Below are 27723 nucleotides of genomic sequence, written 5' to 3' on the forward strand. Positions count from 1 at the left end.
GGTACTAGAAAATACACTACAAGAGCCTCTAATGTTTCCTTGCATTCCTTATATCTTTAAGAGAAGCAACATTACATTCATCCAAAAAGAAAAAATAAAATAAAAATTTTGGGCAACTAATGACTGTTCAGTAAATATAAAAGGCTTGGGTTTTTTCCCCGTTGCCCTTGCAGTTATTTTCAGGCCTTTACCTCAGGGAAGTTTTCTTCTATCTCTGCTCTGTGCCCTTTCTTTCTTGCCCAGTCATTATTCTCAATTAGCTATTGCTATGGACAGTCATTAGCTATTGAACCCATTTAGAAACTTGGCCACAGACTTTATCAACTCTAGCCTTTCAAAGATACTGACTTTGCTGGCAAAAAGCATAACCTTTGAATAAACAAGCCAGGTTTGCTCATGAGTAACACACTTTTAATTTCAACCAACATTCTTTTTTTCTGGAAGTTAGTACCTGATTCGAGCTGTTCTTTTTGCTAATTCAGCTCTCTGGGTAATAAATATTTTATCTTATCAATAAACATGAATTTCTATGATCCAAAGATATTTAGATCCTTAATTAGATAGTACATCTAAATTGGTTAATCAGAGTGTTTTCTGGCAGTTTCTGAGTCAAAGTTATACTTCGTCTCTGGTTAGCCTTTGTAATATTCAAGATGAACAACTTAAAATTCTTAGTTCAAACTACTTACAATCTGTGTTAATCAAAATGCTGTAATTAAATTGGGCATGGACTTATTCTGTAACCTTATCCACTTTGCATTTAAGTTGTCTCTACATGAATGTTTGACACTAGTACAGTCTTTAAATATTAATGCATAGGGAAAAAAAAAGAAGATGAAAGGAACAGTTGGAGCCAAGAGAAAGTAAAAGATAGCAAGGGGCAATTGTAAAAACAAAACAAAACAAAACAAAACAAAAAAACCCTTAAGAAAGTTAGGAGAGTATGCAAAGAAAAATAAACTTGTCAAAGGAGTTACTTATCAGCATAAAGTAGCACAATTTATACACAATCTAAAGCTCTAAGGAATGAGTAGCTATAACAAGCTTTTGTGCAATAAAGATTAGAATCTCTGTAAAGCAGTTTCTCATGTTTTCCTTTCTCTACTTTTGTATTTTACTTTTCAATGATCACAAAGCTACAAAATGTTAAAATTGAAACAAAGCAAAACAAATAGAAAAACTTTTTTTTTTTTTTTTTTTTTTTTTTTTTTTAACTTTCATGTATAAGGAAAAACAGCACACATCTAAAAGTCTGATTTTGCCCCTCTAATAATCTGGCTCTCTATGGTTTTGATATAAAATGGTGTAGGATGAAACAACATCACAAAATAATGTTTTGTGCCCCACACACAAGAAAAGGCTTCTTAGCATAATCTGTAAAAGTTTCAAGTGGTTATGTTGCCAAATAGCTTGGCTTTTGCTATAAAGAAAAAAGAAGGAGAGTGCATGAATCTAAATGTATAGCTAGTGTCGCTCCTTCCTCCAGATAGAGAAATTATATTTGTTGAGACACTGCACTGTTGAGATTCGTAGAGAGAGTATGCCCTCAATTTCACTGCACTATACTAGTGTTCATTCAACTGATGAAGTTCTCAACTCAAAGGGCAACATCCACTTTGTTCTAAGTTCCTGCTGGAATGGAAAAGCTGACAAGGGAAAACTTACACAAAGGATATTGTGCTGTTAAAGTTTGTTCAAAGCCACACTTGTCAGATCTCTTTGAAATGAAATTGAAAAGGAAAAACCAATTTTCTTTGAGGACAAAGTTCATCTCATTTGGTGTGCTGCACCTGTCTAATTTTCTTCTTTGAGAAAGAAATCTTGACTAGGAAAATTTGAAAAAATAGTTTATACTAGTACAGGTATGTATCATAATGTTTAATTCAGACCAGTGTTACATTCTGAGAAAATAAATATAAGTGAATTACTGCCTGTTTGAAGCTGTGATAAATACCTAGTTTGGCTGAAATTATTAGACACCATTATTCTGTCTCCCAAATGTCTCTGAAGGGCAATAGTCAGAACTATCCTGAAATGAGAATGCTCTAATGTTTTCTTTTGTCAGTGATGTGCAGATGCACAGTACGATTCTGAGTACATTATCAAATTGAAAACCAAGATCCTTCAGAAGAGTTTCAGGTAAATATCTTGTATGTTTTCAAACTTGAAAAAAAAAAAAGCAGCATCTATTTCCAGGGTAGAATATTATTAAAAATATGGAGTTATATTAAAAATATAGTTAAAAATAATAACTGGATGTTTAAAATAAGTTTTTATTAATAGCAAACAAAAGAGCTTCCTGTGTTTGATTTTACAATTTCCTGTAATTAGGAGTGTTATAAGATTCCAGGTCAACTTAAAATGAGAAATAAAAGTGAATATGTCACTTAAACTAGAAAGAAATATAGCTGTGACCCCAGACAAGGACTTATGTTCAAGACAGAAAAATGTTACTTTAGTCAACAGAAAGAAAAAAATAATGAAAACAAACCCAAGGGTAATCCTCTCCTCTAATGCATTTTGTCTCCTATTTCTCTCTTTTAGTCTGTATTTCTATGGCAGCCTTCCTTGTTTAACCTCACCCTATGTGATTGGCTACATGTTTATAAATAAATAAATATAGATAGATAGATAGATCCCATTTATTGGCAATAAATGATAAATGAGAAAGTATTTTGAAAATGGAAAGGAGAAGCAAAATTATATCTTATCTGTTAGATCATGGGAAGCAGAATATCTTGGCTTTTGCCGGAATCTCCAGAAATGTATACTCTCTAGCTTCCTTCTCTGTGACTGTTTTCCACTTGGAACTACATTGCCAATCCCTTTTTATTTGTTTTGTGTCCAAATGTGAATACAACTGAATTCTTTTTTGATTGTTACTATTCTGCTTGTATCTCAGCAGATTGTTTCACATATCCATACCCTTTGGGTAAAGTTCAATTCCTTTTAAATACAGTGTTCACCATGACCTTGTGAGCAGAAGGAAAAAAAAAGACCAAAACACTGGCTATTGAAACTTTCAGACAGCAGCTACCTTCCTTACCTTCCTTTCAGAATTAAAATTCAAATGACCAGCTGTGCATGGTGGCTAATACCTGTAATCCCAGCACTCTGGGAGGCCAAGACAGGCGGATCACTTGCAGTCAGGAGTTCAAGACCAGCCTGGCCAACAAGTCCCGTCTCTACTAAAAATAAAAACTAGCCAGGCATGGTGGTGCATGCCTGTAATCTCAGCTACTCGAGAGGATGAGGCAGGAGAGGCAGAGGATGCAGTGAGCTGAGATCGTGTCACTGCACTATAGCCTGGGCGACACAGCAAGATGGTCTCAAAAAAAATTAAATAAATAATAAAAAATTCAAATGACCAAAGTCCTGAAAAAAATCAATGGAGAATCTTCTCAGAGTAGAAATTATTTAAATGAAAAGCAAGCTTTCTGATTTTCATCCCATTTTTGTTTAATTTTTATTTCCTTTTGCTCCATCTGTTATAGAGTAAATGTGTTTCAATTTAGTGAAAACATCTTCAGAAATTAACCATTCCTGTTATAGTGTAAAAGTTTATTCGATTTGTGCTCAATATTTGTAAGAAACTAATTTACACACAGGCACATAATAGATTATATCTGTTGTCATATCCCATCAAAGTCCACGAGTCCCAAGTAGTGTTTCTGGGGGAACACCATCTTTACTTCACATGCACTGTGCATTCCTCTTGCTGCCTTCTTATATGTACCCTAAATATTAATATTTGCTGAATGAACAAACGAAGATATGTGGCTTTCCCTCTTCCTTTTGAACATTGCTTTTTGTTTTTCCTTTTATAATGCCCAGTGCACTAAAGTCATGTCATAGGAAAGAGTGTTCCCTTCTTCACAGTCCATATACTAATTACATACTCTTCTTTTTGGCCCATCTTCCCCAAGGGATAGTAAATGAAGCACCCATTCTATAAGACCCAGTTCTTTCCTGACTGAGATATTGTCCATAGGCTTCATTCTTACTTCACTAATGAGTTTTTTTTCTCTGTAGCTTTTACATCTTTATAGTAGGTCATAAAGAACCTCCAACAGAAAATGAACCAATAGTAGCTATACTTTATTTCATATTTCTATAATGTCCCTAGTCACAACCATGTCTGTTTCCTGTCCTTTTCTTTCAATAAGGGCTTACAACTTGGGATAAAATCATGTGCCCACATTTGCTGCATAGAACATAGTATCAATGAATTGGTACAAAAGCCATTCTTCTGCCCAAACTCCTGTACACACCACTCATTCAACAAACATTTCTACCTCCGACTGTGGGCTTAATTCAGTGCTTTGGAGTCTATAAAGAGGTACAATGAAATAATCCCTACCCTTAAAAGAAGAGATAATTTTTTGTTTTCTAAAGTAATTACCTCATTTGATTTCCTATAACAACTGAGAGAAGCAAAGAGAATAATTATTACTACTGACATTTTCCAAATGAGAAACCTGAGCCTAGAAATTGAAGTCACAGTACCAGTTATGCCAAGACCTCTACGTAACACCTAGGATTTGATTATACCATTGAATAGCTTTTCCTTTCTACAACATAGAGAACCAAGCATCTTGAGTGGTGAGTTGCTTCTCAAGCCGCACAAAAATATTTATTATAAATATTTCTCAATTATAGAATCTACAACAGGTCATACATTATGGGTATTTTAGACCTAAATGGAACCATTCAGTTCCCAAGGTTTGTAGTTTCTAGCCCTGCTAAGCACCAAACCACAATCTATTATATGAGGATCAGCAATGATAATTCTCAAAACTGGACAGTTTAGAAGATAACTGCGGTTATACGTTCCCTCATTCACCTTCCTACTTTTTTGGTCCTACCTCATTTCATTATCCTCTTACTGCAATAGCCTTTTACAATTATCTATCTTTCAATCTCCCCTCCCACACAACTATCCATTCACATTCTGTTGCCAGGTAAGCCTTTCTAGAGTATAATTATATTTCAGTAATTAAGCTTATCAGAACACTTGGATGGTTCCCCATAGCCTACTGAATTAAGTTGAAACTCCTTAGCCCCTTCATAAACTGACCACAACTTACCTTTTCATCCTTCACTTAGCCTGCAATGCAGATATACAACTCACTGCTTTCTGTTCACACTCCTCCCTTTCCCACTTTGATGCTTTTCTTGCTATTTCTTCTGCCTAGAATATTTACCTTCATCCAGACCCTTTTCCATGCTATTTTTAGCATAAATAACAATAAAATCTTTATTCTAAGCCTCCCCTGAGGCTCCAAATAGGGATAAATATAACTTACTTTGAACACACACACAACTTTATTTCTTCCCTGGCATTTATGAAAATAGCACAGGTTTACAGAGAAAACAAACAGGCAGATGGAATTAAGTTTAATCCTGACCTGCTCAAACTTGGGCAAATTATTTAACTTCTCTAAGTATTCATTTTCTTATCTAGAAAAGCTTTGCATGTTTTTTTGTAAGGATTAATGGTTATCCACATACATGCTTTTGGTCAATTCCTAGCATATATTAAGACTCAATGAATGTCAGCTCTTATTTTTAGATTCTGTTTTGTATTATATCTGTGTATATTATACAAACATCAGTATATTGTCTGCTTTCTGTGAGGGCTGCAACTACGGTTGCTATTTTCATTTTTCATCTTTTTTTCCATATAGCTCTTGAGACTAAAACCAAGTTTATTGTCAGTGATTATTAGTCCCACTGTACACCTATTTTATCATAGCTGAATTATGGACAATATCCATATCAGTGAACTGCAAATCCCTAGTAATCCTTAGTAGCAATACCATAAAATACACTGTCCTTTCAGTTCCAGAATAACAAAATCAGTTGGGTCAACTTATAAATCTTCTAATTATAGTTTCTTAGTTAAAATTTGGTCAGATAGGAAATCTAGGAAAGCCTAAAATGCAATTAACATAGCTCAGGAAGTCAGCCATTTAGATAGCATTGACAGCTATAAAAATAGAGTGGGGCTAGAAAATTGTTTGCTCTATTTCTCCAGGGTTTTACTAGGTCTGCTTTTATGTCAGTCCAGGTTGTGCCAACCAGGGAGAACATGAAGTGGTAAACCAAAAAGGTTGTAAAGTTGACTGCACCCAAAGTAAATTGAGTAAGTTCCATCACAAATGTGCTTTTTGTTGGATTGAAAAGAAATGGGATGTCATGAAGACTTATGGAGGGGATTAGATGATGTCATCATAGACCTCTCTGCAGAGGATCTGTGGGACACACATAATAATTATAGATATATAATTATATTTATATATGTATATATACACATATGACCATTAAAAGAATAATATTACCAATTTCTTCTTGGCTTTAAAATTGATATACCTAACAGAAAAACATTTTTTTTGGACTAAAGTATCTGAGAAAAAAGGCAGTATCTATCTCTGTTTTTAAGTGAGGGAAAATTTTTTTAAACATATGATGTGTTGGTGAAGGGACTTTGTGGGCACTTATGATATTTAACGGGCACTTATACACCAATAATTTTTTAAGTGAATTGGGAATTAAACCTTCCTATTTGGGGATGAGAGTGGCATTTAAAAGCCTCTAAAATATTTATGATCATTTATTCACTTTGTCATTCTCAAATACTTATGGTTAATTCTAGTTATTGTGTGAATCATAGACTAAAGTTATAAATCCAGGAGCAGAAATACTTGCCACGAGGCTATTAAGGTAACCCAGGTAAGAGGTAACAACAGTCAGATTTGTGGTAAGGGCACTGGGTGGGGCAAAATATGGAGTAGCTGGGCCATGAGATTGTGCCTCAATCATAAAGGATTCTCAAATTTTGGCTGCTGCCTTTGTAATTTGTATCAGAGATCTGTACCTCATATGTATAAACTAATATGGAATTATGTTCATACCCTTCCTCTAATCCAAGAGAGAGCTAAAAGTGATAGGATATATCAAAAGGAGAGGGAACTCAAGCCCTCTACCATGTTTCCTGGCCTTTACTGATACTCATATAGGCCTGAAATTAGAGAGAGAGAAGCAAAGACTTAGGATTCATTCAGGTAAAAAATAAAATGAATGGAAGTTGATATGTGCTTAGACATGGGACAGAGGGGGAAAAAGTGAAATACAAGAGTCTAACAAGTTTCTGGCTTTGGTAACTGGATGGACTATGGCACCATTTGTGGAAATGGAGAGCAGTGGAGGAAGAGCAGATTTTGGTGCTGATATTTTATATTTACTTTTGGACATGTTAAGTTTAAATAGGGCAGGAAAATATACATATCCTTAAGTCCATTAGGCTTTTTGAGTCTGAAGCTTAGGAAGAAGTTGTTGCTGGATTAAGGAGTCATCAATTAATGTTGAATTATATTTTCTACAGGAAAATTGTTTAATTCAACAAGAGGACAGAATCCTCGGTAAAATAAGCATTTGATCTTCAGGCAAAGAAAGGAATGCCTTAAGAGGAAATGACCAGGGAAATGGGGAATAAGGAGTGACTGAGATCAAGAGAATGAAGTATGTTCAAAAAGAGGAGGTCACCACAGTGTTAAATGTTGCTGAACTTTCAAGTAAGTTAAGTTCAATAAGGTTTCCATTTGCTTTACTTTTTTAAGAAAAAGTCTGTAGATGACTTTACAAGAAGAAGCATCAGTGGTGTGAGCATACAGAGGTCTGACTTTCTGTATAAAAATAAACATCTTATATAATTTTACATAATTAAGAAGCTTGGCTCTGGAGGGGAGCATAAAGGATTTGAATGAGAAGAAAGTTTTTCAATTTCTGTATCCCTCTGTTTCTAATATATTGTATGTTCTTTTATTTATGGGTTCACTGATACAGGAACAGCTTAGTTTGTACTGGCAAATAAGAACTATATATATATATAGTTGGCATTGTTCTAGTTTCGACATTTCACACTAGGTACCCAATGACTAAGAACAGCAAATTTTTTATATTAAATTTGTGTTAACTTCATAGAATAGAATAATCAAAATCTATTTCTTTTTTTTTTTGCCATACTATATTCAGCAAGTCTAGTCATTGGAATTTGCCCCCACATACCTTCAGGCAATGAATATATTCTTTAATAGATTTCCATATTAAAGGTAATAGATATTTTATGATCTTGAGAGAATAAACATATTAGCAATAAAAATTGTAATGGTTTGAATTATAATTTTTCAGTTTTAAAAAATAGGTGTTGGAAGAAATTTTAGTACATTCTATTAAACAGTGTACCATGTCTCACCTTTATAGTAACTTCCATGATCCTGGGTGTAGAATTATAAGACATATGCTGCTTCATGGAAAACAGTTGTTTTTTTCTTCAGAGGAGGAAATAGATTTCATTTCATCAATATGAAGTAATACATGCAAATTAAATTTTCAATTATCTTGGTCTGTAAGCTACAACTAGAATTACATGAAGTACTTTAGAAACTGCTTACTTTTTCATACCACAAATAAAATACTGTGAGAACCAACTGTTTGGCTTGTGACCTCATTATATTAATGTTATATAATTGAAAAACTACTTATGGGTGTCATTTATCACAATAATATTTAATATCTATATAGGGCTTTACAACTTATGAAATAGTTAGACATCTGATATCTCAAGTAATCCTCAGAATGATCCTATGAATTAGTCAAGGCAAGTATAAGTATTGCCATTTGACAAAAAGGAAACTGAAGTTCAGTATTATGGTGCGGTTAATCCAACTGCACTGCGTTTAGTGAATTGACAGACTTGGAAGTGTTTAGGAACAGTAAAGCAAAATAAACTTTTCTCTTGAATTGTTTCTATTTGGGAAGACCAGTCATGTGAAACCTTAAAGAACACAATAGGACTGTATAGAATCAAGTGCTAAATAAGCTTCACTTCATACAAATCTAACTTAACAGGTTAACTGACCCTAACCTGTAAGGTCACTTCCTTAGTAGTGCTATAATTACTGGTTTCTAATGCCTTCCACTAACAGATATTTCTTTTTTTAAAGAAAAAGACAAAACAAAAGTTTCTGGTATCATCATCAGATTATTTGAACCTTGTTATGTCTGAAAACATCTATCCTATGCAGGAACAAAGCAAAAGCAAAACTTGGGCCTATGATGTCAAATGGAGAATTGAATCAGAGCCAATATGTGTGTTCGTTCCTAAAGCCAGAGTGTTTAAAAAGTCTTAAAAATGTGTTTTTATAAAAGGCCTCATATATTTTTTTAATTTACTAATCTCTCATGTCCAAGATACTTCTTCATCCATTCTAGAGACATCTTATATTTTTTTAAAAAGCTTACATTTATTGATGGTTTAATCCAAACAGTATTTAGGATGACATGACCATAGGATCATATCCAAAGCTTATTCATGCTAACCATATTTTATTAAGGCTTATCTCTTAATTAAATAGGAGATTATAGACTATGGTAGTAGGTTTATCCATGCACTGGATTTTAAAATATGGATTAGCAGACAAGTCAGTCCCAAGTAGTGGTACTACAAATAAGAAAACAAAACACAAGATATTAAAAATCAGCAACACAAGATGTTTGTTTTGAGCTCCCTCTGCCTTTTTGTTCCAAAGGTTTACTTAAATTAATGAAATGCTGCTATGTGGACTTCAGTTTCTCTCAGGGATAACACAGCTAGGCCTAGGCTACCTGGGATATGTTACCTCTGCTCTGTAAAACCAATCCAGTTTTGCTATCAGACTCCTCTTTCATTTTTACAAACTTTTATAAATAGGCATCCCTGTTATCATCTAGATGTCTGGCCTCCATGTTCCCTGAGCTGCCTTCTGATCTGTGGAAGGTCTCTCTGTATCTTAAAGAGGAAAAGCTATTGAGGCAGAAAAGCAAAATGGCATGAGATTGATGAGAGCAGTGTTTCTTTCCCTTTGTTCACCATGTCACTTGGGCTGATGACTTCACAAGACATCAAAAAACAGTACCCGGACATGAATCAACAATGAGAAGATAATAGTGGTAAAGGTAAATTGAGCCAAAGAGAACGGAAGCACAAATACATTCAGCAGTGTAGCTGAGAAAAGTCCATTTAATATATATTCACAATCAGGTCGATGATGAGTTTATAAAGTCAATGACAGATGGTCTACTCCTTGGCTCACTTCTAATTAGACATATGCCTCAAATATAGTGTCATTTTACAAACTAGGAAGGTCCTGAAGTCATATTCAAAACCTGAGCTGCATGCTTTTAAAAATTCTTCAAAGGCCATGCTCTTGTCTTCATAATCAATCAAAGAATTTGCATTTCTCTTGGTCCTGTGTTCTAAGAATGCAACCAAATAAAGGAATTTCAAACAGGTATTGGGTAACATGCTAAATGTTTTAGGAGTTTGTGAGAAAGGTGAGATGTGAGAGAAGTACAAGTCATTGCTCCTGCTATTAAGGGAGAAATAAAACATGATTTGACCAGAGTTGAAAGGAAGATAACTTTAACAGGCGACCAGAGAAACACAGAAGGTATATCTTGTGATGGAGGAGGTGGAAATGCCTTTTGGAAAAAGTGGGATGTGACTTGGGTGTTAAAACATGAATAGGATTTTCTTAAACATTGATGAACACAGAAAACTTTCCAGTTACATGGAAATAGGTGACTGAATCATGATGTGTGGAATACCCATACTGTGTGGGAGGTCAGCTAGTAGAACTTTCTGAGTAGATAAAAAAAATTCAGTAATAAAATGTTAATAATTATTATTACACTCGAGCACTGACAACAGAAGCTTTATATACTTCATTATAGACTCCCACAAAAACTATGCAAACAGGGATTATTAACCTTTTTTTTTTCTTTTGTCCCTATGTGTTTTTTCTAGGAAGTATGCATGACTCAGAGGGGTTAAATAAATTAATCAACATCCTGTAGTAATTGACATAATAAGGATTTGCATGCAGGTCAAGCTGATTGACCCAGGACAGCCTACTTCAGTTCTTCCTGCTGCCTCCCCCTATTATACAAAAACAGTCTTCTGAGCTATCACAGAATTTCAGTCACTCTAGCCCCTAAAATTCAGAGTCAGTAACATAATGATGTAACAGCAGAATAAGGCTTGAGATGAATTCCACCTTTATTTTTGTTAAAATGGGGCTTCAGTGGAAGAAAAAAATCTAGAAATGCAGTTTCCTTTATTGTGGGCCAAGATAAGTGCAATTCCAAGAGCATGTGCCCCATCAGAAGACACATTAGGAAGAGTTAAGAATACCCCCAATGTTATTAGGGTGCAAACCTGAATCATTTCGAATCACTTCACTCAGAGACTGCACAGGGTCTTTGATTATGGTCACACAGTTAAATGTCAAGAGACCAGTTGCCCTAAACCTCGTTAACCTCCACCATTTCCTATCTTTTACACACAGTAGACGTCTACCTTAGTCTTCATTTTCAGATTTTCTGTTCCCAGACTTCATAAAAGAAGAATTTGCAAATAAGTTTTTATCATCATTAACAATACTATCGCTAAAGGGCATATGTGAAGTTTTATGATGGTTTAGCACATTAATATTTTACAATCAGACTTTAACATGCTTTTATCTTTTTTACACAAGATTAATATCCTGCCTGAATTAGTTTTATTACATGCATTTTCAATTTTCACTAAGCTGATTTTCCTGCACTAGAATTTGTTTTTTTTTCCTACAACTTTTTCATTCTCATTTGTAGGACTTAATACGTTTTATCCATCTTAATTTTTTTTTCACAGTAATGCAAGGATTTTCCTGTTGCGCTGCCACTTGCAATGCAGTCTCATTAGTTAATCACACCATTTGGTGTTAAATCTTTTATTCTGCACAACATTTACAGTTTTGTTATCTCTGAAGCCTATACAATTGCTGTCATGCCCATGAAGGTTAAGTAAGAATATAGATTTAGCAAATAACTAATTTGATAAATACCGGTGATCAAATCAGGTAATTTAGGGTTATATTTTTACTTTAAGGAAGATTACGACTTTCATCAGAGGAATGCAAAAAGTAACACATTATTTCATATTTAGAACCACCCTAAAGTACTAGAAAATATTTCAAAAGTGTTCAAAATAAAATCTTGAAGTTAGTGCTTTTTATTCTGAAAAGTCAGGTTTGGTCAATCTTATACCTTTCCAATCTCTAATTTATTGAATTAGAGTGTAGACATAGCCTCACTCCTGGTTTATGTTTTGGTATATCAGAATGTGGAAATCAAAGTTTGGAGTCTCAATTGGACCTGAAAATATACTCTTGGTTGAAGCCTAGCTTAGCCTAAGAAAAACTTAAGGATAATAGAGAAGGTATAAAAGCTTACGAGTCAAATAACAAACAGTAGCAGGAAATGATACCTAGACAATAAAGGAATTGGAGAGACATTGATGCAAATTTGATCTTGAAAAAGAAATCAATCAGCATGTTCATATCTGTCTTCTCCCCAACAGTTACTGTGATCTCTTATACTGGCCTCTGAGGCAATGCCTCCCAAAACATATCCCTACACCAAAATTTTCCATGCTGTGTTCTGGTATTACTGGGCTACCCGCCAGATGGCTGGAGAAACAAATTAATATTCATTACAATACTTTTAATTATTAAAAATTATATAACATCCCTCACCCTCAAAGGGAACTTATAGTATGACTGAAGCCTCTCAGTGCCTTGATCCAGAGGCCCAAGTCTTCATCTTTTTTTGCAAGCCAATGAATTACTTTGACAATGAACAAGAATAATATTTCAGATGGCAATTAAATTATGCACACATAGACAAAGGGGTGAGCCAGGCAACAGGTCGACTCCATACATGGTGTTTTCTATTATTGTCTCAATTTGCCCTCTTATTCTTAAGTGATTAATTAGTTTAACACAATTGGCCTTAGGTTAAACTTAGTTAACATCCCTCCACCTTTATTTTTTATTTTTGCTGGAACTGTTTAAGCAGAACAAGATAAATAGAATTCCAGCTAGCAAAATCTTTACTCAACTCCATTCTTCCCACTGACTAATCTTAACACAAGAAAACTAGTCCATATAATCAAGGTTGAAAAGAACTTGTATACTGCAGAAATCATCTATCATTATATTCCCCCATCCAGAGAACATGGCAATCAGAGGCAGAATAATTTGATTGGCTGGAAAACCTGCATCAATAATCTTCTCTGTTCTATAAAATAAAACGAAGTGTGTTGAAAATATGATAGGAGGAAAAATTTTATAACAAAATTCCACTTTTACATAGGATTTCAGCAAGTATTCTGCATGACATGCGATAGGTGGGATCTGCAAAGATGCATATGAAACAGAAAACTTACTTGTGGGAAACCAAATATTTTTGGAGATGGAGTTGACAAGAATCAAGCTCCAAGATTTTCACCCAGATAGAGAAAGCAGGACCATGCATCTGAGTTATGAAAAACAGAAACCTTTGTTCTTTTCATAAAGCAGGAAGAAGAAATCCCCATGGCAGTTGGTGTGTGTATTAGCTGCTTCTTGTGTGCTAGAGAAACAGATGCCATTTTCTTGAGGGATGAAATAACTACTCACTGAACCCCGTTAGGATAGCTGAATGCCTCTCCATGCATACTAACTACTTTGCTCACAAACAAGATGGTGGATGAGAGGCATAATTAATATGATATGGACTGAGAGAAAACACTGTGGGGAGTTTTGAATTGTGGCAAGGCAGATAAGGTAACTCCTAAGTGCCAATTCAATTACTATTAGAATTCATCTGCTACTCTCCACTCCACTTCATATTTAATTATTTCAATAAAGAAGTGTGAGTGATTTTTATCGTTTCTATTCAATTCCCCAATGCACTTATTTCTTCCCTGGACACATTTATTCTACTATATATTCTCTGCTGCTTTTCTGTATAGATTTGGAAAATGAACTCAAAAGACCAGAGAGCTGAGGGTAGTTGGTATCAGATGTCTCTTCCCTGTAGATTTAAGGGGGAAAAAAGAGGAAAGAAAAAATGTTTTGCCAGTTGTGGTTGATTTTTTTCAAAATGTAGAAACTATTTAACCAGAGCAGCCCAGGCTTTTGTTTCTCTACTCTGGAACCCTGTGCATTTGCTTTTAGAAAGCCAGACTTTGCTTATCAGTGGTTTCTCCAAGCTTCTGTTTTGAACACTGTGTGTTAATTCTAGCCACTTCCATTTATTTTTTTTCGGAAAAAAAAAAAAAAAAAAAAAGGAAAAACAAGAAATCAAACATTCAGCAGCACCTTACCTCTGAAAGTCTAATTATCTTTATGCATATATTCTCTGCTTATTCTCAGACTGCCCATGAAATGACGGGGTGCAGAAGCCATTAATTTCCTGTTGATAAATCTGGGTGTTGGCAGACAGGGAGTGAGTCTTTGTCAACAAGAGGCTCCTCATCTAAATCTGCTGGTACCTGGCGGGCAAAGTGGAGCTACCATATAGCCTTATTCTATGGTTTTCAACTACTCCATAATCATCATGAGTATTTGACTTTCAAAACTGGCCTCCTCTCTGAATTCTTGGTCTACGAAATTTGCAATTAAGTAGTTTTAACTTTGTAATTCATTCTACAAAGAATCAAAACAGAACTTTTTCTGCCTTTAGTCTCTAGCGTGGGCAGTAATGCAACCAAAATTGGTGAAAATTCACTCTCTCTCTTAAATATCAAATGATAAATCAAATTCAGAACCTTGAGAAAGGACCTCAAATGCACCCCCTTCTGTAAAGCTAAAGCTGACACTAACAAATCATATACCACTGAAGACCAGAGCAATCACTGAGCCATTCTTTGTGTTGCTAGAAAGAGTAGATGAGATTTAAAAGAGATCTTTTCTCCAGGGATGTGAACATGGCTTAGGAGGCAGACCACCTTGGCTCAAATCTTGGCTCCTCCACTTACTAAGGATACAAATGTGGATTAAATAAACTAAGGATTAGTGCTATTGTACAAAAACATACAGAAAAGTAACTGGCATGTAAGTGTTAAATATAATTGGCTGCTATTATTGTTGTTGGGGTTCACAAATAACTTAAAATATGGCACTTTGACATGCTGAACTGAGGAAATCTCAAGGTCTCCCTGACCCCCCCTCCACACCACCCTGCCACCCTGTCTCTTAATCTTCTGCCTCTTGGGAACAGGATGAAGTCATTCTCGGAATTGCCCTCATCTGCCTAAAATCTTGACCCATCAAAGAAAATCGTTACCTCTGGTTCTTTCCCTGAGTGTTCATTAATTAAATTCATAATAGGAAAAAAGACTAATCTGTCAACACACTTGGACAGATTGTCACAAACTATTGCCTGCTCTGTGACCCCAGCAGACTTTGTCCTAGGCCACTGTATGTACTTTAAGCCCATTCAATTTCCTGAAAAATCATTTGCTATACTTCTCAAATAATCTACATTTCCACATCTCGCTTTCCTCTAAGAAGGGTATATGTAACCACCCAATAGGTTTTTCCTGCTTGCTGCACAAACAAAATGAACTCACCAAGAGCATGTCATTGCATGCAGTAAAGAGTTTAATTGACATGAGGCCACTCACACTACATGGGAAACAGAGTCATTACTCAAAATGATCCTCCAAAAGGCTTGGAGGTTAGGGATTTTTCAAATATAGTTTGGTGGGCAAGGAGCTATGGTAGGAGGTATGCTGACTGGTTGAGTTGGAGAAAGAATAGGGAAATGAAACTGTCCTCTTGTGCTGAGTCAGTTTCTGGGTAGGGGCCACAGGACTGGTTAGAGGGCCCGGATGGGGTTATCCCTTGTCAGAAATGAAAAAAACCTGAAAACACATCTCTAAAGGTCAATCTTGGGTTCTACAATAGTGATGTTATCTGCTCAACAAGAGAAGTTGCAAATCTTATGAACTACAGAATAATGGCTGGTAATTATTTAGAATTCAAGACCCTCTCATCCTCCTATCTTGGTGGTCTTTTCATTAGTTTTATAAGAACAGTTTAGTTTTGGGGAAAGGCTATTATTTAAACTGTAAACTAAATTTCTCCCAAAGTTGGCTTACACCCAGGAATAAAAGACAGCCACCCTTTGAGGCTAGAAGCAAGATGGAGTCACCCATGTCAGAGATCTCTGTCATAATTTTGCAAAGGTGGTTTCATATATGAGCATCTGTATCCCATTGGCTGAGGGGTGATTACTCTGCAATTTCTCCCTAGCACCCTCCTGTGCACATTAACAAATACGTATGACTTTTCTCCTATTATTCTTTTGTCAGTTGTGATTTTCAGTAAACCTTCAGAGGATGAAGGGGAAGTTTTCCTTTAGGTTCTAGATTGTTCACAAAGGTTGTCTATTGATGACTTGTTCTCCCTTTATGGGCTGCCCTCTATGTCCATTTCATCCTATGAAATGCATTCGGGCTTGAGGAGGCAAACACAGAGTGGACATGTTTTACATCTCCCATGTTTTATTTATTCTACCCATTCCTCATTCTAGGCTCTGGTTGGGAAATGTATATAATATACATATATGATTTGGGGAATATAGATGGAAATTATCTGGAGCTAGAAATTCCTCCAACTCAATCACCCCTTCATATTGCCAATAGTGAGAATGAAGATGAACACAAAGATACCTTGATAGAGACATATAAGTGTTTTGGTGAACCAGTATTGCTACTTCTGCTGAGAAATGGTAAAATAAGATTAAACTGTCCTGAAACCCGCAGCAACTTATGAATCCACATATGTCTTTGTTTGTGCTCCTGTGGATCCTCTTTTTCTTCTTCCCTCTCTGGAAGGCCTTATTAGAAAAGAAATCTCAGAGTGGTTATGTCCCTGCCATGGCAATACTCAGTCTTCCCAGGTGAGATGAAATTCTGTAAAACGTGCCCTCTGAAAACCAGAATCTTGATCCTATTGGTCAGAGTTCTTCAGTCAGTCCAAGTATGTACGCACAATAATATTGTTAAATGATACTCTAACCTGACATTTTGTAACTATGACAAAAATAATGTTCTAAAAATGGCTGAACTATCCATCTTAAAGAAAAATGTATAGACTTCAACAGATGTATGTATAGAAAATCAAATTTGAAAGATAGTGTATCCTTAAAACTCCAAATTCCTCACAGTAAAAAATAAAAAAGACAATAACCTTTAATCAATGAGACTGAGAAAATAATTGTCCAATCTGAATCCTCATCTCTGTAATATATGCATTTTGTTTCTTTCTACATAAACTGGTCTGCCTTTGCCATTTTGTGGCTTGGGATCATCAATACCAAGCCATGATCTTTTCTAAGGCATTTACCAAAAGTAGAGTTTTAAGGTTTGAATAATTAGATTTCCAGGAATACTTTTCTTCCACCCTTAAATTAAGAGAGATTGTATTTAACTTGAATGCTTTAAGACTGCATGCATTTTCCATACATTCATCTATTTTCTCCACAACAAAGCTATTGAAACTGCCTTTGCAAGAATTATAACAGTGAGAAAATTATGGCAGTCAAAGGGATCTGATCTAGCCAACCCCCATCTTGCCTTTAATCTCCAAACTGCCCTTAATAATTCCTGGGCCAGGGTCAAGCTAACTTTAGGAGACATTTAGTTTATAGTTTAAATGATAGTTGCTCTTCCCATAACTAAACCATATTTGTCTACTTAATAAAAGACCATCAGGTTAGGAGGATGAGAGGAACTTGAATTCTGCTAATGTGCAGATATAAAAGACTCCCATGTACTATTTTGGAGGTCCCAAGATATGCAACTTCTCCAATTACTCCTGCAGATAACATCACTATTGTAGAATGTAAGATTGGCCTTTGAGATGTCTTTTCAGGTTTCCACATTTCTGACCCATGGATGGGTGGACAACCAATGGCTCCACCCAGACCCACCAAGGGGTTCCGCGACCCCATCCAGAAGCAGACTCCCTGGCCTGCCAAACTTTCCTTGAAACACCCTAGCCTCCAAATTTTCATGGAGATTGATTTGAGTAATAACTGTCTCCCACATGGCACAGCCAGCCTTGTGTCAGTTAAAGTCTCTTTACTGCAATGCCATGGTTTCAGTGAACTGGTTTTGTCTGCGCAGTGGGCTAGAAGAACCCATCAGGCAGTTACACTATGAATATCTTAAGGAGAGGCTTTTCCTACTAACTTTGTGTCATTTTTATCACCGTCCCTGGCACATAGGGCTCAATAAGAATTTGTTAAATGAGTGAATGAATAAAAACAGTCAGACTTGCAAATTTTCCATGTGTTTCCCAGTGGCCCAATGAAGGGGTATACAAAAGAACCTTCTCCAATTCCAATCCAGACTTGATTCTCAAAAGGCCTTTTCAACGAGGCCTAAGATTTCCCAGCTACTATTGGTTTCTATTACCTACCAAAAGTCACTTGACAATATTCCAAAGAAGAAAACACTACTTCCTCATCTAGAAGGCAGAATCTTTATCAAAATCAAAAGATTCATTTCTCCCCATTGTGTGAGGGGCTACACAATACCAGCACAGTGATCAAATGGTGGAAGATGTCCTAAAATACTTTCCGGTAACAGGCTACTAAAACTGTCTTGAATGACTGATAAAGGAATGAAAGTTTTAAAATCCTTACCCATGCATCAATCCTGCATTTTAGAGTGTCCCATTTTATTGTACTGATTAATCATATATGCTCCGAAGACGTTGGCAAAAGCTATCAAAAGCCAACCAGTATAACTTGAATGCCAACTTCACAAAATAATCAGGGTCTGGTGGGATATGTCATAAAATATGCCAAGATGGGTCATTCTAATGCACTCTTGAAAGAATTATACATATTCATACTCCTCGTTTAGCACCTGAATGACAACAAGCAGGTGAAAGCATCAGAACCAATGCATCAAACCAGACTGTTACCATTATGAACAAAACATAAAAAGAGAGTGACGGTGCAGTGCTGAAAAATGGTAAGTCTTCTACTCAGACCTTGCACGCATTGCTCTCTTTTGATAGGGAAATGAAGTCTGCTGAGGGAGAGAGACCTATGTCTTATTGTCACTCCTGCTTACAGTTTGGTAGCAAATTGACGTGAAATATATATTTCTTAATAGAATTCACCATAACTTTTTAGTTTGTTTGTTTTAGAGACATGGTTAGGATAGAAAAAATGTCAATCTAAACTAAATGCTTTCCTTAAATATCTAAGATTATTTTGAGCAATGGAGGGCCCTATTAATCACTAATGAACTGCTAAATGCCACCTTCAGCTGAAATAATGATAGGTAAAATTATACCGTGACACACTGAGTGACAAAAAACAGCCCCTTTACCTAGTTTCCTATTGTGTTATTGGATTGCAAGGCACTGTTTATAAAAAATGAAATAAATGTCTAATGGAATCTGGTAGAATCAGATCTATTTCACGGTATGTGTATGTATTTGTATGTGTGTGTTGTATGTATATGTTCTTTGCCTAGTTTTGACAGTTGTCTATAATCTGTCAAGCCACTAACCCTAACCTCCACCTGTTTACCTGTCAGATCTCAATGAAGAGAGTCCTGTTTTCTGTAATTAAGATAACACTACTCATTCTGTAACTACGTAATTTTACACAGATAAGTTAAGCAAAAATAATTACTCAAACTCTGGAAAGCGTTAATATTTTCAGAGACCTACAAGTATTCTCTTAATTGCTGTATATAGCTTTCAGGAATTGAATGAAGTGAGAAAGGATCCAACTTCTCAATAGTACTTTCGGAACATAAAATAAAGGGTGGAAGAGTTGGTTGCCTCTTTGAGTGGAGTTTGCAGAGGTCATTCTTAGGCCTTCACAAAGAGTATCAGTGTTGGTAAATTAAGGAGAATGTTCTAGACTCCCCTGAGTAACCTGAGCTCCTGCCCTTGGCTAGTTTTTGCCCTATTTAGCCTTCACCCAAAGATGCCCTAGGGAATCTGCCTCATGTATTTCATTCCTGGAATTCTGGTATCTGTAGTATTCCTAGAATTCTTGAATCCTCTAGGAATGGCTTCCAGGCCAGGGCTTCAAACTTCTCTCCTTTCATGGGACCTGGATTTCTTATTCATCTATGGCCTTTTGTATTCTCTTGTTTTACCTAATGTCTAGAATAGATGGCTTGCACTGGCCTCACAGAGACAACACTAACACTGATTTGATGATCAAAGCAAGGAAATCAAACAGCAGACTAAATTGGTAAGTCTAAGAATAATCTCTGCACTTCAGTGAAAAAATTTCTCAAAGAAAAAAAATCTGTGTTGCATAGACTAAGTTTTTTGTAGATATTTAACTTTAGCCTTTTATTTTTTAGCTTTCAGTGTTTCCTTATGGTCTAACCGCATTTTACCTCAAGCAAAATTTTTTCTTTCCCTCTTTCTGTTAATTTGAAGATATTTAAAGGATGGCAATCGAAAATTCTGAAGTTATAACTGTTGCCTATAAACTGCCTGGGCTACTTAATTCCCCTTTGAGGTTCTCAGCTTTATTATTTTTTTTTTTCTGCTTTTTTTTCTCCAGTTATTATGGCTCCTTTTAAATATCATTTAATTCTAAAAGCACAAATATTTCAAAACTACATGGCCTGCTGCCTAAGTAGAGACAGAAAACAAAATCCTCAGACTCTCAAAATATCTACAAATTTTCACACACAGTATTTAAGGGAAGCATTTCGTTTCCTATCCTTGGGAAGGAAAAATGGTTAATGTGAAACCTCCTCCCGTGCGCCATGGCAAAGCTGTGGAGGAGTCTAAGACTTAGGATTCTCCTGCAACCCTTCCCCAAGAGGAAAGGTTCAGAGAAGAATGAGGAAAGTTCTATCATAGCACTTACTGGTTCTATCAGTCTCCTATTGAGGTGTGAACCAACTCAGTAACTCAATCTTTCTGCTGGGCAGCCCATAATTGTGCAGCAGGTGCATAACCACAGGTGGCTTTCAACATTTCTTCTTGTATTCAACTTCTACTTCTCTCATTATAGTGGAAGCAGCTGAGAGAAGTAGAAGATGGCAAATAAGAGAACACATTGAGTGGAGACTTGTCTATGATTCTGCAGCTCTTTCCTATCTTCATTTTCTGCTGTCCTTGTGCTAACAAATGTTTCTGCCCTGTCTTGTCTTTTTCATCTCCTTGCTTGTAACTCTAGCCTTAAAAAGATACACCACTTTATTTGTCTCTTGGCAAGCTATCATTAATTCATTTATTTAATAAATATTTGTTAAGTATCTATTTTTATCACGTATTATTTTCAATGTTGCAGAAATAGCAAGGAAAAATAGACAGAGCTCCTGTTCTGTAACATGTATTTCAGTGGTAAAAGACAGAAAAAGGCAAAGATAGATTTGTTGAATCTTGCATTACATCCATATGTTGCATTTTTAATTACAGTTATTGTAATTTTCAATTACATAATTTTCATTTGACTCTTTTTAATAGATTCCCCATCTTTTCATCTATATTCTTAGACATGTTTATCATGTTTATTTAAAAGTCTGTATTTAGTAACTGCAAAATATGGATGTCCTGTAGATCTCTTTTTACTGTTGCTTGTATTCTTTTTTTTTTTTGTCATTTGGCAGTGTCTCTTGGTATGTATGTAACTTTTGACTAAATGATAATTACTGTGTGTGAAAATTTATAGAGATATTTCAAGAGTCTGAAGAATTTTGTTCTCTATCAAAGATTTATCTTTTTGCTTTGTTTTTGGTTTTGACAAGTCTTTAACCAGGGATAAAACAGATTAACCCAATCGCTGATTGAGCTGATGAGAGCTAGATGTCAATGCTATAAAAGCTGATACATTTTCTGATTTGCTCTGACTCACAAGATGCTCCGTGGTTCTCTTACTCTCACTCTCACAACAGGTACCCTCTAGGAATCCCAGCTAAAAGCCCAAGCATCCCGCTTTGACAGTGCCCAGCTCCAAGTTTTATCTCGCAAGCTCTAGGAGACTGAACAAGGGTCTAGAAGCTTTATAGCTGTTCAGCCACCATTTACAAATGAGTAAACTGCTGGAAGGGAAAAAAACAGAACTGAATATTAGGCTCCCCTCTCTGTTACTCTCTTCTTTTAAGGATTTCTCTGAGATTGTGGACTCTCTAGTCCTTGCTGACTTTCCATTTTGTTTCCAGTGTATTCAAATAGATTCCTCTTTGTTCTATCCAGCCTGTATAATTCTTAGATGAGGAAAGACTGGTCTTTGCAAACTAATCCATCACAGCCAGAAATATAAGTTCCTTACTGTAAGATTTTAATCTTTTTATGTAGCCAAGGTTCATTTTATCATCATAAGGTCCTGGTAGTTTTACCCTATTCTCTGTCCAATGAGTATAGCTCTCTCCACAAACACTCATAAATAAAGGCCATTATACTAGGGGACAACTAGGTGTTGATGGATCATCTATCTTCACCACTGAAATAAAAATGCAGAGCACTTGCACTACTGAATAGGCATTGGGAACAACTTCAAATGAAGATAACAGTTTATTTTAGCGTCTAGAGTCCTACAAATATTTCCAGACTATGAAAACAGAACGTTTTTTTAACACTTCCAGTGATTTTATGACTTTTGAAAAATGACTACGGATCAACAATTTAGTCACCGTAGGGATTTCAAATACTAAAATACACGCTTCTTTTTTTGCTTGACAGTAATGTCAAGTAAGACTCAGGACTGGTTAGTAAACCTTTCACAGTGTTCTAATATCTGTGTAACTTAGCTGATTCACCTTGAGACTGACGTTAACTTATCCTCCCTGGCATGAACATGATTTATCATTTGAAACACTCACATACATACACACACACTTTTTCAGTTTCTGTTTCCAAATTTTGCATAGCTATTATATTTAGTGATCCTCTTTAATCTATTTCAAATACTCAAATAGGAAACATTTTGAGCTACAGGGAATCCTAGTTGAACTATCAACTAGGAGTACGTTTCCACTGAAATGCAAAATTTGTACTTCAAAAATTAGAATTCTCTATTTTGGGTCATTTACTTTTCAGAGGTAAGTGATAATTATCAGAGCTCTTCACAGTCTCCACGCACAAGAGTTCGAGTTACCTGACTACAGTAGATACTGTTGAGGGTTCTCATAAGTCTGACAACTACCCCTCTCCCGCCAAGAAAGAACAGAGCAAGAGGTAAGTGGTACAGGGTGTCATGGCATTAAACAATTGGATTATCCAACTCCATTGCTATGACTAAAGTAAAATGTAGTATGGAAAGTGAAATCCTGCAGGGCTACTAGGAGTTTATATTTTACAGCACTACTTAAGCGTTTGGAAATAAACTACTTTCTGTACTCATAAACAGGCCTAACACCAGGTTGGAGATCTAGTACACAGTGGTGGGTCACGCCATAATATCCTTCCAATCTCTGTAAGGCACCTTGCAAAGTGTTGGGTTGCAGGCAGGGAATAAGAAAGAGAACCTTAAACTTGACTGATAAGAACAGACCAAATAAATTTAAAATTAAATAAAATCTCAAGGGGTCAGTATAACCATAGATGATGTTTCAAAATATAGCACATAGATACATTAAAAGAAGTACTTCAGGAACTAGAGGTAGGTGTAGGAAATTAAATGAGTACTAGGGGTGCTCAGGAACTAGTAGTAGGGGTATGAAAATGAGTTAAAAAAAAAAAAAAAGGAAATGCTTCACTAGCAAAAGAGGGATTTTAAATAATATAAAAGATAAAAGGAAGTTTAAATGCTATTTTTAAAAGCATTTTTCAAATGCTGCTTTCCATTAGGAAGTCCTAACATGAGCCAGCCACAAAGACAGTAGAAAAATTGGGCAGACCTGAGAATGGGTATCTGGCCCTCCATCCTCCACTTCAATTGTTGGATTTATGTTTGCATTTTAAACTTCATAAGATTGTGTAGAAACAAATCTTGGGGGAGTTCCATGACTCTCTCACTCTTGTGCTTGCTCTCTCACCTGTCCATCTCTATCTTTATTTATATTTAAATCTATATCTATATGTGTATATAAAATCGGAATCAGAACTTTATTGGTAAAAGCTCTGCTTTTTGTTTGACAGTTCTCTTTCCACTCCTCCCTGCAGTCAATTTTGAGTAATTGAGTACTGAGTGACCTTTCTCAGATGTGTTACAAAGGCCTCTGTCTCTCTCAATCCCTTTCTTCTCTCTCTCCTCCCCAACTCTGTCTCTATGTCTATACACACACACACACACACACCCCTCCCTATGTCTACTCACTTATCCATCTACCTATCTATCCTTATTTCTATCTCTAATCTCTCTCATTCTCTCCCTATCTCCCTCCACACACACACTCGCATACATACACACATCTCCCTGTCTCTGGCCGGTTTATCATCTCTCTGTCATCTAACTCTCTCTCCCGCTCCCCTATTCTCTCTCTCTCTCTGTCTCTCTGTCTCTCTCTCTCTCTCTCTCTCTCTATGCACATATGTATATACATGTGTGTATATATATGTGTATATGTGTATATATACGTATGTGTGTATATATACATGTGTGTGTATATACACACACACACACAAAATCTCCCCCTATGTCTACTTATCTATCCATCTACCTATCCTTATTTCTATCTCTAATCTCTCTCTCTTTGTATCCACCTCTAATCTATCACTCTTTCTATACCACTCTAGCTATCTACCTGTATCCATACATCTAAAGAAAGCATGCCTTGAAAAATATATATAAAAATTTATTAGATTTATTATATGTAATAAACTACTAGTCTGCTCCTTCTTCTGTAGTTGAAAAAACCCAAAGCTCAGAGAGAGGGTTGAAGTACTTCTCCAATTTGTTTAGTTAAAATCCAAATAGAAACTTCCACTTCTCCCAGCAGTCACTTTGAGTAACATCCACCACTCATCAGCGCTCCTCATGTGTACCTCTTACAAAGGCAGACAGTGACATCTCTATTCTGCTGTCTAGCCTCAGACTTCAGTGACTCTTCATTCAGTGCCCACTTTTTCATGTATTAATCATTTTCAGAAGGTTCTGAAAGGAGGTGTGCATGTTTGTCAGAAACTCAGTATATGTATAGATAGGAAACTTCAAAGTAACTGGATTAATTCCTCCTTTAACTCAAACATCCATTCTGATGAAATAGTGGACATTTTCAAGTAGTTGAAGTGCCAAAGCTTAGTGGGAATAATAGTCTGACTAGAATTTATAAATATTTTATTGAACCAAATACTTAATATAATTACAAAATGAACAAATGCATTACAAATTTTAAAGTGAAAATGTTTGTACTGTATATTAAAATAGGTTGCCTTTCTAGTATAAGTTATTTACAGATAAAATAATTAACACATTCCTAAGATAGCATGCTAAATACTATATAAGATAAAGGAAATTTAACGAGTCATTCAGGTAGAAAATAAACAATATTAATCTTTTTTAAAGTGTGAGATTAAAATGAAAATGGGTTTAAAATGTCATTCAGTTATGAGAATATTTTTGTGCAGATTGTTCTAGCTGTGGATAAACCTCTTACTTTACACTGGGATCCTTTAACTTTTACAAGAGTTGATAGAACAATGAGAAGACATTATTACTGTAGTTCAGGGTTTAGTGAAATTTTTCTGTAAAAGGCCAGGTAGTATGTTTTCAGCTTTGCAGGGTGCACTACTTAGTTCTGGTATAATTGCAATGCAAAAGGCAACATGTAAAGGCAGTCATAGGCAATGTGTAAGTAATTGGGCATGGATTTGTTCTAATACAACCTTACTTACAATATGGCCAACAGCCAGTGGGTCAGATTTGTCCTGCTGGTCATAGTTCTCTAACCCCTGCTCTAGCTCCAAGGAGTTTCTCTTGAATCCACTTTTAAATAATCTTGTCTCTCATTTTATAGCTTGCATGAGATATTTTTGAAAAACCTTTTAAACTCAGTGAAATATACATTTTGTTAAAAAAAAAAAAAAGAAAGAAATCCAGTTTTCTTCATTTTCTTTAGATTTAGCTTAAGTAGTTGGAAATTCTATTGCAGAATTGCCTGAATCGATTTCCATACTTGTTTTGAAAGTCTTCAAATTCAAGAAGGAATTATTCTTTCAATAAAAGTTACTTGTAATACAAATATACAGGAACATATCTATCTAAGCTTTTCATCTATGTAAAGGACTGTGTTTTACTATATTTCTAATGAGTAATTGATTTTGACTTTAAGATATAACCGAGTTTTCACATTTTATTTAAACACCTAAATAAGAGCTTTTGTGGCAGAAATAGAAAGCTGAGTACCAAAGATTTGTGATCCCATTTCATGGTTTAGAATTGTTGCTTGGAAGTAGCCGCTAGATTCCCTTAAACTAGATGGGACCGTGTGACTTGTTCTCACTGCTTTGCTCTCACTGCTTTGTGAGAAATTTTAAGAAGTGAGTGTAATTTCTCCATTCTCTTCTAATCAGCAGGCTGAACATCCCCTGAAAAGGAGACCTGACAAGAACACCCCTATTGTCAAATGAGTTTTACTTGACCAAAAAATAAAATTCTATCGGGTTAGGTCACTAAGACACAGACTTTAATTGTTGAAGTAACTAGCATTACCCAAACTAATAAAATTCTAAACAAAAAAAATTCTGATATTTTTGGTGATGTATTACTATATATTTTAGTATTTAAAAATGCACATCCTATTTGAAATGCTAAAATCCTGGAAATACGTGTTACAATCACTAGACTTGTTCTCCAGTATAATTTACCTCTTGCCAATAATTGAGGTAGTTTAATAAAGAATAGATTTAGAATAGGTAGAAAAATGTAAGAAGGAAATTTTACATAAAATGAAACTGAGCAAATTTGTAGAAACTTTACATTTAAGTATGCTTGACATTATAAACAAGCTTAATATTATATTTAAACATAATACGTCATAGCTTAATGTATGTGGAATGGTTTAGAGATAACAGTTGACTACATATATAAAAAAGCTAAATAAAATATCACTACTTAAGAATAGATAACTTCTCTATAGAAAAAGAGCTGGGAGTTTTTCAGAGTCTAATGAACTTTGCTTCGTTAAATGGAGCTAACTAGTTCCACATTGACCAATTTAACTTCTGTGAATCCCTTTCCCTATGCCCAGTACCAGGATAATCTGTAAGGCCCAGTTTAAATGTTTAACCCAGATATGTAAACACATACAGAAGCTGGCTTCTGTATCCTGAGTGCCTGGAATGGCATGTTCAACTTGTTTTTTACCCTAAAATAGTATTTGAAACAAAGAGAATGCCCTGGTTATAGTGTAAAAATCTCAGAGAAGGTAGCTCGGCAAAGGAACGAGAATATATTTCCCTCTGAATTACCTGTTTTCTCCCTTGACTACCTGTGATGCCAATTGATGCAACAAGGAACATTAGGAATCCTAGAATTTTCCCTCGACTGGAGCATAAGAAGTAACTAGCTTTACTATTCTCTTCCTTAAGTTTCTAGGAGTCATTTTGCCAGACAGCCTCCCAGTGTTGCCAAAAATATAAAAGTGAAAGAAACCGGTAGGAGTTGTTTTTGATGTAAGGATTGAGGAAACATAAGAAGATAAGTAAGCCCAAAATGAACTGAGAAAACAAGGATTAAGTACTAAGTCCTGATCTAATAGAGACTTTTAAAAAGCCATGAATGGAGATACTCCATTTCTCTCTTAAATTCTCTTTCATTTTGTTAATATCACTTAGTAAGCCATTGTAAAGTCACTATTCAAATAGGTCTGGGCCACATTCTTCTCCTATTACTATTTTTCTTAGTTATGCCAATGTTAACAGTTCTGCAGTCTCCTTA

Source organism: Macaca fascicularis, chromosome 7, assembly GCF_037993035.2.
Source record: "Macaca fascicularis isolate 582-1 chromosome 7, T2T-MFA8v1.1".
NCBI lineage: Eukaryota > Metazoa > Chordata > Mammalia > Primates > Cercopithecidae > Macaca > Macaca fascicularis.